A 13,134-nucleotide genomic window follows, 5' to 3' on the forward strand; every position below is an offset into this window, starting at 1 on the left:
CTGGAAGAAGACAGGCTGGCTATAATTAATAAAAGCTACCTCTGCAAAGCGGGGTGTGGGGCAGAGAAGTGCAGACTTTAAAAACAGAATTATGCAGTGAACTGTCAGAAAAAGAAATTAAGAAAACAATCCCACTTACAATTGCATCAAAAAGCATAAAATACCTGGAATAAATTTAACCAAGGAGGTGAAAGACCTGTTCACTGAAAACTATAAGACACTGATGAAAGAAACTGAAGATGACACAAAGAAATGGAAAGATGTTCCATGCTCATGGATTGATTGGAAGAATTAACATTGTTAAGATGTCCACACTACACAAAGCAGTCTGCAGACTCAATGCAATCCCTATCAAAATTCCAATGCCATTTTTTTATAAAAATAGAACAAACAATCCTAAAATTCGTATGGAACCACAAAAGACTCCGAATAGCCAAAGCAATCTTGAGAAAGAAGAACAAAGCTGGAGGCATCATGCTCCCAGATTTCAAATTATATTATGAAGATATAATAGTCAAAGCCATATGGTACTGGCATAAAAACAGACACACAGATCAGTGGAACAGAATAGAGAGCCCAGAAATAAACCCACAAATATATGGTCAAATAATTTATGACAAAGGAGCCAAGAGTATACAACAGGAAATGGAGAGTGTCTTCAACAAATGGTGTTGGGAAAACCAGACAGCCACATGCAAAAGAATGAAACTAGACCACTACCTTATACCATACACAAAAATTAACTCAAAATGGATTAAAGACTTGAATGTAAGACATGAAAACATAAAACTCAGAAGAAAACATAAGCAGTAAGCTCCTTGACATTGGTTTTAGTGATAATTTTTTGGATTTGACACCAAAAGCAAAGGCAACAAAAGCCAAAATAAACAAGGGGGACTACATCAAACTAAAAAGCTTCTGCACAGCAAAGTAAATCACCAACAAAATGAAAAGGCAACTTACTGAATGCAAGAAAATACTTGCAAATCATACATGTGATAAGGGGTTAATATCCAAAATATACAAAGAACTCATACGACTCATTAGCAAAAAAACTCCCAGGTAATTCAATTTAAAAATGGGTAGGGGATCTGAATGGACATTTTTCCAAAGAAGACATACAGGTGGTCAACAGGTATACAAAAAGATGCTCTACATCACTAATCATCAGGGAAATGCAAATCAAAACTACAGTGAGATACTACCTCACACCTGCTAGAATGGCTTTTATCAAAAAGACAAGAGATAAGTGCTGGCGAGGATGTGGAGAAAAGGGAACCCTTGTGCACTGTTGGTGGGAATGTAAATTGGTGCAGCCACTGAAGAACACCATATGGAGGTTCCTCAAAAAATTAAAAGCAGGACTGCCACATGATCCAGCAATTCCACTTCTGGGTATTTATTTGAAGAAAACGATAACACTAACTTGAAAAAATATCTGCACCCTCATGTTCATTGCAGAATTATTTTCAACAGAAACGTGTTTGTCGATGGATGAATAGACAAAGAAGATGTAGTATATATGTACATGTACAATGGAATCTAATTCAGCCATAAAAAAGAAGAAAATCTTTTTTTTTTTTTTTTAAAGATTGGCACCTGAGCTAACAACTGTTGGCCAATCTTTTTTTTTTTTTTCCTGCTTTATCTCCCCAAATCCCCCCTGGTACATAGTTGTATATCTTAGTTGCAGGGCCTTCTAGTTGTGGCATGTGGGACGCTGTCTCAACGTGGCCTGATGAACGGTGCCATGTCCGCGCCTGGGATCTGAACCAGTGAAACCCTGGGCCGCTGCAGCGGAGCGTGTGAACTTAACCACTCGGCCACGGGGCCGGCCCCAAAAGGAGAAAATCTTGCCATTTGCAACAACATGGATGGACCTTGAGGGCATTATGCTAAGTGAAATAAGACAAAGAAAGACAAATACTGTATGATCTAACTTATATGTGGAAACTAAAAACAAAATAAAACAAAACAAACCCTGAGCTCATAGATACAGGGAACAGACTGGTGGTTGCCAGAGGTGGGGGTGAGGGAGGTGGTGGTGGAGGGGAATATGTGAGGGGAAATGGGTGTAGGGTGTCAAAGAATACAAACTTCCAGTTGTAAAATAAGTCCTGGGGATGTAATATACAGCATGGTGACTATAGTTAATGATACTGTATTGAATATTTGCAAGTTGCTAAGAGAATAGATCTTAAAAGTTCTCATTTCAAGAAAAAATTTTGTAACTATGGTGATGGATGTTAACTAGACTTTAGTGATCATTTCACAATATATACAAATATCGAATTATTATGTTGTACACCTGAAACTAATAAGTGTTAGTCAATTATACCTCTTTAAAAAAAAAAAACCTATCAGAGATCCAGACAAAGACGGTAACTTCTTAAAACTAAAAAAGGGGAAGTAAGAGGAGAGGAAAGAAAAATTTCAAGAAAAATTTGGGTGGTATCATTGGAAGAAGATACTGCTGTTTGTGTGCATGATATTTGTACCAAAGAGTTAAACTGTTTTGATGTTTGACTGCAAACAGCTTTTAAGCTGCCTGCTTGCCTTTCTGTGCCCTCACCTGGGCAAGCTGACAAGGAAGCCCAAATGCTCCTGCTTTAGCACCTGCTGGAGCTTCACACCACCCAACTCCAACTCCTGCCTTCCTGAGGGACCCTCACCCAGGCCCAGCCCTAACCACAATAAAAGCCCCAAGCAGCCGGCTTCCCTTGCTCTCTGCAGCCATTCTGGACCTGCTTGAGACTGCTCTGTGCATCACAGAGACCTCAATTATGTAAGTAGTAAACCTTTTCATACTTTCAAAAAAAATTCTGTATTTTTTGATATTTAAGTAATGAATATGAATTGCCACTTTATTATAAATGTTCAAATTGTTTAAAAAAATGACAGTTCTACAAAGCATGGCTTTAGAAATATATAAATGTAATTTGCATATGCATATATGTAAGCATTATAAAAATTCAGAAAACCTTCCTTTCTTCCTCTTATATGACCTGTGTGTCACTTGCCTCCAATAACATGCTTATTTTCACAAAAGTTCTTGAAAATTGCCTATCAGTGAACCTGTCATGACTGCATCAGACTCGATGCTCGTATCCAAGGAGACCTGTCTGCCTAATCAGAATGTTCCCTGACTTATGGGGTTTTTAGGTTTTGGAAGGTAACATTGCCCCATTCAATTATAAGATATGCAGAGTGTCAATAGCCCTATCTAATACCAGGCAATTTAAGGTCGGTTTTGTGTACATAATTATCACTGACTTCTAGACAGTTAATCTTATCTCTTTAAATACCTCACTGGGAGTTAGTAAGTAAGCAATCAGTTAGGATGCATATTGCATTTTCTACAAATCTCACTTAAGTGTTTTAAATGCCCTTTTCTAGCTCTGCTCCGCCAGGGCTTTCTCCTTCCTGCCCTATCAGAAATGGCCTACCTTCACCAGCCTCATCCTCTCATCTTGATCACCTGGTTGGTCCTAAAATTCCAATAGTTTTAGATTGTGGGTTTTTTTTTTTTTAAATATTGGCCCTGAGCTAACATATGTTGCCAATGTTCTTTTTTCTCTTCTTCTTCTCCCCAAACCCCCCAGTGCATAGTTGTATATTCTAGTTGTAGGTCCTTCTAGTTCTGCTATATGGGACACTGTCTCAGCATGGCCTGATGAGATGAGTGGTGTTAGGTCCATGCCCAGGACCTGAAACGGTGAAACCCCAGGCTGCCAAAGCGGAGCGTGCGAACTTAACCATTCGGCCATGGGGCTGGCCCCTAGATTGTGTTTTTGTAATCAATAGGAGGAGAAACAGTATTGGTATCAGATTTTTTTTAATCCATTTCCCAGATATTCAGAGATCACAATTTCACATCACCCAGGGCACTGTGCAGGGGAAGCATGTTACCTAATCTGAACATTTTTACCATTTACTTTGGTGTCAATCCAAGGAAAAGGCAATGTACTTAACTTGGCCTTAAGAAAGAAATGAAAGCCATGGTTTTACAACAGGAGGACATTCAAAGATAAGATTAGGTTCAAAGAGAAAAGCATTTTGGATAGCATGTCCAGCTGTGACACATTCAGAGGCTGGGTAAAATCTAAATGGAAAAGTGTCCTAAGAAAGGAAGCCCAGGAAACAGCTCAGTTTTCCAGAGGCTGAGGGCAGGCTGTGATCTGGTCCAGCACCTGACATCCTTCCTCACGCCACCCCATGGCCTGCCTTTCTCTGTGCTAGCATCTCTGTACCACCAGGCCGGAGGAGAGAGAGGATGCTCACTTAGAGTCACTTGCCACTGTGGGTAGCTCTGGCATTGGGAGAACCATCAACTATGTCAGAGTTGTGTGTGAGTTGCAGAGATTTCTGTTTTCCTTAAGCTCACTGTCCTTCCTTAACTGAAAAAGGACTTTACTTAGTTCCCTCACAGTCCTTTTTATTTATTTATTTACTCATTCATTCATTCATTTATTTATTTATTTTAGTGAAGAGAGCTCAGCTGATCGAAACTCCAAGCAGTTGTACAGTAGCTTATGAAAACTGGGAGAAGAGGTTTCACTGGTTATCTCTTTTATTATATACATTTTTAATTGCGATATAATATATATAAGGTAAAGTGCACAGATCTTAAGTATACAACTCAATAGGTTTTTAAACACGTGTGTGAACTACTATTGTCCTATCTGCTCTCTTGGCCTCCAGTCCCAACCATCCCAACCCACTCTTTATGCCAACACCAAAAGGATCTTATTAAAATAGAGATTTGACTGAACAATAGAAATAATGACATCAGCTGCTATACCACCCCACAGCAGTGAGTGACTGTTTAATGCACGCCAGTCACTGCCATAAGCCTTTAATTCATTATCTCTTTTAAGATAATACAAGCCAAGCACTTAGAACATTGGCAGGCGCACAGTGAGCATTAAATAAATAATAATAATAATAATAATTACCCACAAAAGCCCTGAAAGGTCAGTATTTTTATCATTACTGATTTATAGGTGATCAAATTAAGGCTTAGAAGGCTTAAGTTGTTTGCTCAAGGTTGTGTAGAGTAGAAAGCTGGACTCCCAGAGGCCAAGTGCTAACCACTATGCTTCAGTACATCCCTAGAGCTGGTATATCTTTATTGAAAACTCCCTGAAGCCTCTTTAGCCCCTATAGGATGTCTCAACTGTCTAGCATGCCCTACAAGGTCTTCCCACAAGCTAGGTACAGCCTGCCCTTCCACATTTGCTTCTAGTTTTTATCCACCTGCCTCCATCTCCTCTTCTCACAATGCCTGCCTACTCATCATTGCCTGAAAAAGTCTGGATCTTAACAATTACCATTTATTGCTATCATGTGTGAGTTCTGGATGCTTTCTGTATTTATTTCTAATTCTTACTTCGACTGCCCAAAATAAGTAGTATTATACTCATTTTACTGATAAGTAAACTGAGACATAAAAGATAAAGTGACTTGGTTCTCTCATGGTCAGAGAACTAATGCATCAAAGCTGGAGTCTGAAGTCAGGTCTGTCTGATTTCGGTGGTTGGTCCTTCTTACTCCTTCACAATTCCTCCCAAGTCACATGGTCTCAATCCTGGCCCAAATGTCATCTAGTTTCTAAGGCATTTTTGACTCTAGCCACCAGTTGACCCCACCTTGCTCCACGGCCATCCACAGGTATAAATAGATCACTTGTTAAGGAGGAATGCTTTTGCTCCATTTTTACTCTAGGCCTTTCTAAATACATTCAATCTTTGCATTAAAAAAGCCAAAACTGAATATTTCTGCAATATTCCTACTGCAGGCCCCAAATATTAAATGGTAACTTTGTCCAAACAAAATGGCAAGTCTTTGACTAGATGGGTTATGGAGTCTAATAGCATGGATGCAGAGGGCAGATGGAGAAGGTACTGCCAATTAAACACCACACATCCTGGAGCAGAGCCTCTCCGGGATGCGATTTGTGAGCTCCTAGACATGCAGAATTCCTGAGAGATGAGCTAGCCGTTCTCCAAACAGGAGGACAATGGAGGATGAATTCTGTGGGCAGCCATAAAGGCCACAGGGGGCAATTTTTGAACTGATCTTGAAAAGCATTTTATTATTGGAATAACCAGCATTATTGTTGATTATGTAGAATAAAAAAATACTGCATCATTTGAACACTGGGTACTTGTCCAGCTCCTTCTGTACCTCAGTCTCACAGCCTGACAGGAAGTGGCTGGCTCCACAGCTGCCTCCTGAAGAGTTCTGGCAGCATTTGGTTGTGAGCAGCCAATCATACTTGGACTTTAGATTATAAAAGAAGTTACTTAATTCTTGTTATTCTTACATAAATTTAAACTACATTGTTTCTTTTCAAGTCCCAAGCTAAAAATTCTCATTATTAAAAAAAAGTACGAAGATCCAACTCAGAATCAGCACAATTATTAAAATAAAAAGTAAACTAGGTTGACAAGGTGATTTCAAAGTTGATCTGGAAGAATAAAAGGGCAGGCATAAGTAATTGTTTTACAATTTTGTAAAACAAGAATATGAGGATGTATTTGTGCTACCAGACATCAGAATATATCATAAAATTCAAATAACTGGTATTGGCATTGGAATTGCTATTGAGGAAACAGAAGTGATTGCACAGAAACAGACCCCAGGACACACATGTGATTAGATTATGATGAATATGGAATCAAAAGTCAGCATGGAAAGGATGGATTACTAAAAAACGAAGCTGAATGAATGCTTAACCATTTGGGGAAAAACATCAAGCTATATCCTCACTTCATACTACAAAGAAAAATAAACCCCAGAAATCTATTAAATTATTAAATGTATAAAATAAACAATTAAAAGACAAGAAAATGCAAATTATTATTGATCTGATCTGAGCATGGGCAAAGGCTTTGCGGGCTACAAAGCCACGGAAAAAATCACACAAGGGAAAAACGGACAGACCTGAACATACACGAGTTGAAAACTTGTGTTTATCAAAAACATCATCTAAAATCAAAGGGCAAACAACAAAACTAGGGAAAACATCACACAAAAGTGATGATAGCCTAACATATAAGGAACTCATATAAACTGAAAAAATAGCCTGTCCCCAAATGGGCAGAAGGTGTGATCCAAACAATTCATAAAAAATAGAAGTAGTAATAAACACATAAAAAATGTTTAGCTTCACAAATAATAAAAAAAAGATATGCAAAGTCAAACGATCACCAAAGATTTGTGTTTTTTAAATGAATATGGCTAATGTTCCAGTGATCTGAAGGGAGAACTACTCATACTGTTGGTGGGTTTGGATTTGCACAGTAAATGGTATCCAGAGCTTTTAAGAAGTTCAAACCCTCTGTTATAGCTCTTCCTCTTCTGAATTTATCTTAAATAAGCAGAAACTAAATGATTTTGCACAAGGATGTATATCATAGTATTATTTATAATAATACAAAATTGGAAACCCCTAGATGTCCAATAAAAAGGAAAAGAGATGGGATCTTATACAGGAATTCAAAAGAGCTGGTGCTTCTGAAGATTATTTAATAAGTGAAGAAAAGCAAGATAAAAATTCACATGTTGTAAAGAATGAGCCGTGTTTTACACCCACACAGGCACAGAAAGAACCCACCGGGCGTGCATCTAGTGTTAACTGCGGTGGTGGGTTAACAGCAATAATAGCAGCAGCGGTAGCAGCAGCTCACTCGGCCAGGCCTATGGTCTCACTTAACCCTCGCATCTCCACTGCAGGGATTACCACCTGTGCTACAGACGAGGACACTGAACACTGACCTGGGACTCAAACTCATCAGGTCCACCAACAGCTGGGATCTGAACCTCTCTGCCATGCTGTCTGATGGCTATCTTCTCTTCAGTCACTGTACTGCTCAAATTCTCTGCAATGAGCATATTTTTACAGTCCAGAAAAGACACAACTTTTAAGAAGTGAATTGGGGCCAAGAGGCTCTTGGAAGTTTCGTGTTCTGCCCTGTGACAGCCTGAGGTAGGGGAGCCTGTACCACCCCCAAGTCCTCTGACTCTCCTTGGCTTGGGGTTCTGCCTTCAGTCTCCCTTCCCCTTCTCGTCCCTGTACAGTGTCAATCACGGAGTCTCACAGCCCAGTGAGGGTGTATGGTGGTGCTATCCCAGGGCTGGTTTGGCCTCCTCATCTTCTTTCCTTTGCCTCTCTCTTTTCCTTCCCTTCTGCCGACTCTTAGGCTTTCTGGCACCCCTGGAAATAAGCCTGGTTCACAGCTCCAGTTTAACAGGGCATCCTGGGGTTAACTCTGGGCTCAGCCTTTCACAGTTCTATGATTAAACTGAATCTTTCAGTGGTTCTGCCTCTCAAGTCAAACTCTTTTAGAGAGAAATTTAAGGAGAGCAAAACATAGGAAGCAGTGCCAAATGCCAGTAACATACTTGAGTCGTTTGGGGCACAGCAGCCTTAGAAACCACCAGCCTGCTTATGCAAGGGCTACTTGGGATTTTCTCTTTATTGCATAGTGACAGGAGCCTGGCTTTAGACCAGGGTCAGCGTTGTTCTCCTGTTTTCTTTTCTTTCTCTCTCTCTGAAAACAGTTATAAAAGGCCTGAGTTCTCAGAATGCGAGTCGGCCAATCCTACAATTCTAATCAAATGACAAAAATCATCTTCCACTGATGTGGTTAGTTCCGACTGGAAGGCAGATCTAGCCTATGTCTTGTTACCTGTGACACCTGCTCAACAAACCTAGTCATACTGAACCCTACACTCTAACCTCGGGAGGCTCCACAAAGTGACTTTACCAACAGTTGGCAAGGCTTTGGGACCATGTGCTCAGCTAGGTGTTCTGTCTCCCTTCTCCCAAAGAAAGGGGCTGAAAGGGGAAGATGAGGTGTGAGTTTTGTTTTGTGACTATGCTGTCCAAAACCACGGCAGGCACAATACAAGATGGAAAGAATCCCAGAAAGCTCTCTTCTGTGGCCTTAGATCTGGCTATCAGGGACTATGAGCCCAAACATCAGAGTCCAGAGATGAAGTTCTTCTTCTCAGCCCCCACCATCACAGTTAGATGAAGGTGTGGCCCAGCCAGTCCCAGGGCATGACTGGTAAACTGTACTGCATTATCACTGCATTATCCCAACACATCGGAAATAAGGTGCCAGTGAGTTCAGGTTTCCACAGTTACTCCTTAAATTACTGGCAAATGTGAACTAGTCCCACTTGAGTATAAGAAGATAGCAGTGAAAAGTTTTAAAAACTTCTTTATGTTTTGAGTACTGAGCATTTTGGTGATAAGTGCATGTACGGTGTATAGAGCAACTATAAGCCAAGGAAATAGTGCTGGAATGAAGCAAACGGCAGTCATCTGAGTTAGCAATCAACTAACACAGGCACAAGAGATTAATTTTATTATGTAAGGGTTAAAGTCAACTGATTTGGTAAACACTGCAAACAAAAAAACTACAGAAAATAAGAACTATAGAAAAGTTGGAAAATGATATAAATGCCCTCAACAAAATACTAGCCAACTGAACCTAGCAACATACAAAAAGAATTACACACTGTGACCAACTGGGATTTATCCCAGGAATGCAAGGTTGGCTTAACACCTGAAAATCAATGTAGCAGACCGTAACAGAATGCAGGACAAAAACCATGCGATTATCTCAACTGACGAAAGAAGAGCATCTGACAAATCCCATACCTCTCTGTGATAAAAACACTCAGCAACTAGGAAAAGAACGGACTTCTTCAGCCTGATACAGGCTTTCGATGAAAAACTCAGTTAGCAGCACATTAAGCTGAAAGATTGAATGTTTACCCTTAAGATCAGGAACTAGACAAGATGTCTGTTTTCACCACATGTACTCAACACTGTACTGGAGGTTCTAGCCAGGACAAACTGGGCAAGAAAAAGAAAGGAAAGGAAGAAGCAAAACTCTCTCTAGTCTCAGACGACCAGATCTAGTATATAGAAAAAGTTGGCAACATTTTGCTGACATGAAAGTCAAAAAAAACTTTAAAATATATTTTAAACAAGACTTTGTAACTACATCCATGGATGCTGCTTGTACTCACAGAGAGCCCGAGCAACTGACACTATCCAGTTCAGGGCTCTGGAATCACTTACTAGGAATCCTGTGCCAAGTAAGTTACAAAGCAGTGTTACTCTCCGAGCATGTAATACATTTCTCATTTTCAACAAAGAAAGAGGTATATATGTATTTTTATTAATAGAAAATCATTTTCTCTTTCCCTTCCTCTATGTACTAAGTATATTAAGTCCACATATTTCAGTCTGGCCTGCTTCCTGCTGGCACTCTGGGTCATGGGTACTCCCAAGAAAACAAAAATGATGTTAGTCTGATAGGCCTGCTGCAGGTCCCCTGGTGCTGGGTCATGAAAGACTCCATGTGGACATGGGGCTTAGGGTCAGACCAGAAATAAGCCCTTGACATCTGCTGCTGAGACGGAGGCCACTGGCTAGCTGAACATGAGAACCTGCATCTCTCTACAAAGCCCCTTAGGCACAAGGAAGCCATGTAGAGGACAGAGCCACTCAGAGGTCTCAGAGGTAGTAAAACAGAAGCCCCACATAACCCAGGAACATCCGGTGAGTCTACAGAGCGCCAGGGCTTGGGAAGGTCTCAGGCAGAGAGCTCTCTGACTAGTCTCTCCTCTTTTCCTTGGAGCACTGGCTATGGCAGTGGTCCTCTTGCTTTGGGTTTGCTGGCCAATGTTGGCCTGCAGCTTGCCAGATCTTCCCTGGCTAACTCAGACATCTCCTGACAAACCACCTTAAATTTTGCTGGAGTCTTTGAACTTTGCTTCTTGTCTGTGCTTTGGCCCTACAATTAACCCTTCCAACTATAGTTTCCCTGACATTGGGCATTTTGGGCTTCCTGCTCGCCTTTTTATAAATCTTTCTGCATCTCCAAATGGCCTCTTTCTAGATCAATTCTGCAATCTCATGTATAATAATATCTTGGTCAAAGCAAGAAATGAAGAAACAGAAAGAGAATGACCTTTTAAAATTTTCTTAAATATGTCCAAGATTTTTAGCTTCTCTGTCCTCCTGAGTCCCAGAAACAACAGCAGCAACAATAAAGAAAAACAAAAAAAACATGACTACTTAAGTACTTCTCGATCGTGCTCTGAGATTTCCATTTTGGAAGTGAAAATGAAATAAACATAACTTAGCAAGAGTAAGTATTCCAATGGATTGGTTGCTCACAATAGCTAGCTATTTCAGAGTTATCTCATTTTTCAAAAATAATTTGAGTGATAATTAGCATTGCAGTCCTGGTAGGAAAACTATAGACCTAGAGAATAGACAAGGGAATCCCACAACCAAGAGCTCTTTGATAATTTCCCCGAATAAAATACACTTTAGAAAGACTGGTGTGACTCCACATGGCCCTTCCTGAAGCACTCAAGGCTGCTGCACCTGAGAGGAGTCACACCACCCACAGACATGACTGAGCAATGGCACCCAAGTTTTGTGTTTTCTGGATCAGTACAATTTTTAAAAAGTTTAGACTTTTTTTGTTTTTACTTTTGCCAAGTAGGGACTTTAAAAACAAAACAAAACTTATCATCAACCATCACCATCACTTCATAAGAAAGTAAGGGAATTTTCAACATCAAATAAGTAGAAACAGTGTGATTTCATGGTTTTTTTTTTTTTTTTTGAGGAAGATCAGCCCTGAGCTAACTACTGCCAATCCTCCTCTTTTTGCTGAGGAAGACTGGTCCTGAGCTAACATCCATGCCCATCTTTCTCTACTTTATATGTGGGACACCTACCACAGCATGGCTTTTGCCAAGTGGTGCCATGTCTGCACCCGGGATCCGAACTGGCGAACCCCGAGCCACCGAGAAGCAGAACGCGCGAACTTAACCGCTGCGCCACTGGGCCGGCCCCAGTATGATTTCAGAAAAAGAAATATGTTAAACTGACGATATGTGGTGTTATTATAAATTCACCACATTGTATTACTTTTCTCCCTTCTGTGTGACCCGGTGACCGTTCCATCCCAGATGAGTCCTCAACCCAAAGAGAGAAGTCAGGAAGCTTTTGATAAAGAGCACAAGGAATCTCAAGGTTTGCCAATACCATTGCTTTAAAGTGAATTTCAAAATAGAAGATTCAATGTTTCCCAAACTTCAGCTGTGTGAAAACATCGTCATAGCTGCATTCCACCTGTGTTACTACTTACTTTAATGACTATTTAAATTGAGTCATTCATTTACTTAAGTCAATTTATTTAAAAACGAAAGCCTATGTGAATACCATAAATGGAAAACCAGTATCCCTGGCCACAAAATCAAACACAAGTGCTGGAAGGCCCTGAGCCTGCAGCCAACTCTCTGTTGAAAGGGCAGATTAGCAGGTGTAGGGGTTCAAGTCACACCAGCACCAGAATGAAACTTTCTTTGATTTAAAACCTCAAGGACAGAAAGGAATTGAAGGGAATAATGTTCTCACTATGTAATTAAACGTCATTTACTGCTATGTCCATGTACTGTCTAAACACATCTCTTGCACCAACTACTACTGTTTTGGTAGACATTCCATGGAATCAGAGGTGTCCTTGCATAGTAATGAAGAGCATTGCTAAATCAGCCTGTCTGAATTCAAATTCTGAGACTTTTCCATGTACTAGCTGGTGACTGAGCAAGTTATTTACCTCTCTGCCTAAGGTTTTCATCTAAGAAACTGAGATAACAATACCCACTTCAGAGGCTGGTTGTGAGGATCAAATGAGTAGCTACATGTAAAGCTCTTAGAAGAGTAAATGACATATTAAGAGCTCAAAAATGTTAGTTATTATCCCACACTTTAAGGAGCACCAAATTAGGGCACTAAAGGGCTACGTTACACTATATTAGGCATATAGTAATATAGTAACACATTTCTGGAAAGAACATATTACCCACAGAATAAGAAAGACATTTCCTTTGCTAATTTGAATTAAAACGAATAACTTAGTACATATGCATCTAAGGCAATTTATTGTTCTTCTGGTTTTTTTCCTTCCATGCTCCATTTTCTTGGCCCAAGAGCAAGTCTGAATGATATATTTTTGCCTTAAGGCATAGTACGCAATGCCTTTTTGACACAACAAGGTCACACCACAGAGAAAGGCTTTCAGGATCTTAATT

General features: G+C 40.1%; 1 protein-coding gene across 2 annotated transcripts in view; it reads right to left on the reverse strand.

Annotated features, from left to right (window-relative positions):
- Positions 1–13,134, reverse strand: part of PLEKHM3 (pleckstrin homology domain containing M3) — a 176,204-nt gene that overhangs the window by 40,488 nt on the left and 122,582 nt on the right. The gene's annotated exons all lie outside the window — the stretch shown is intronic.

Source organism: Equus przewalskii, chromosome 17 (assembly GCF_037783145.1).
Source record: "Equus przewalskii isolate Varuska chromosome 17, EquPr2, whole genome shotgun sequence".
Classification (NCBI taxonomy): Eukaryota; Metazoa; Chordata; class Mammalia; order Perissodactyla; family Equidae; genus Equus; species Equus przewalskii.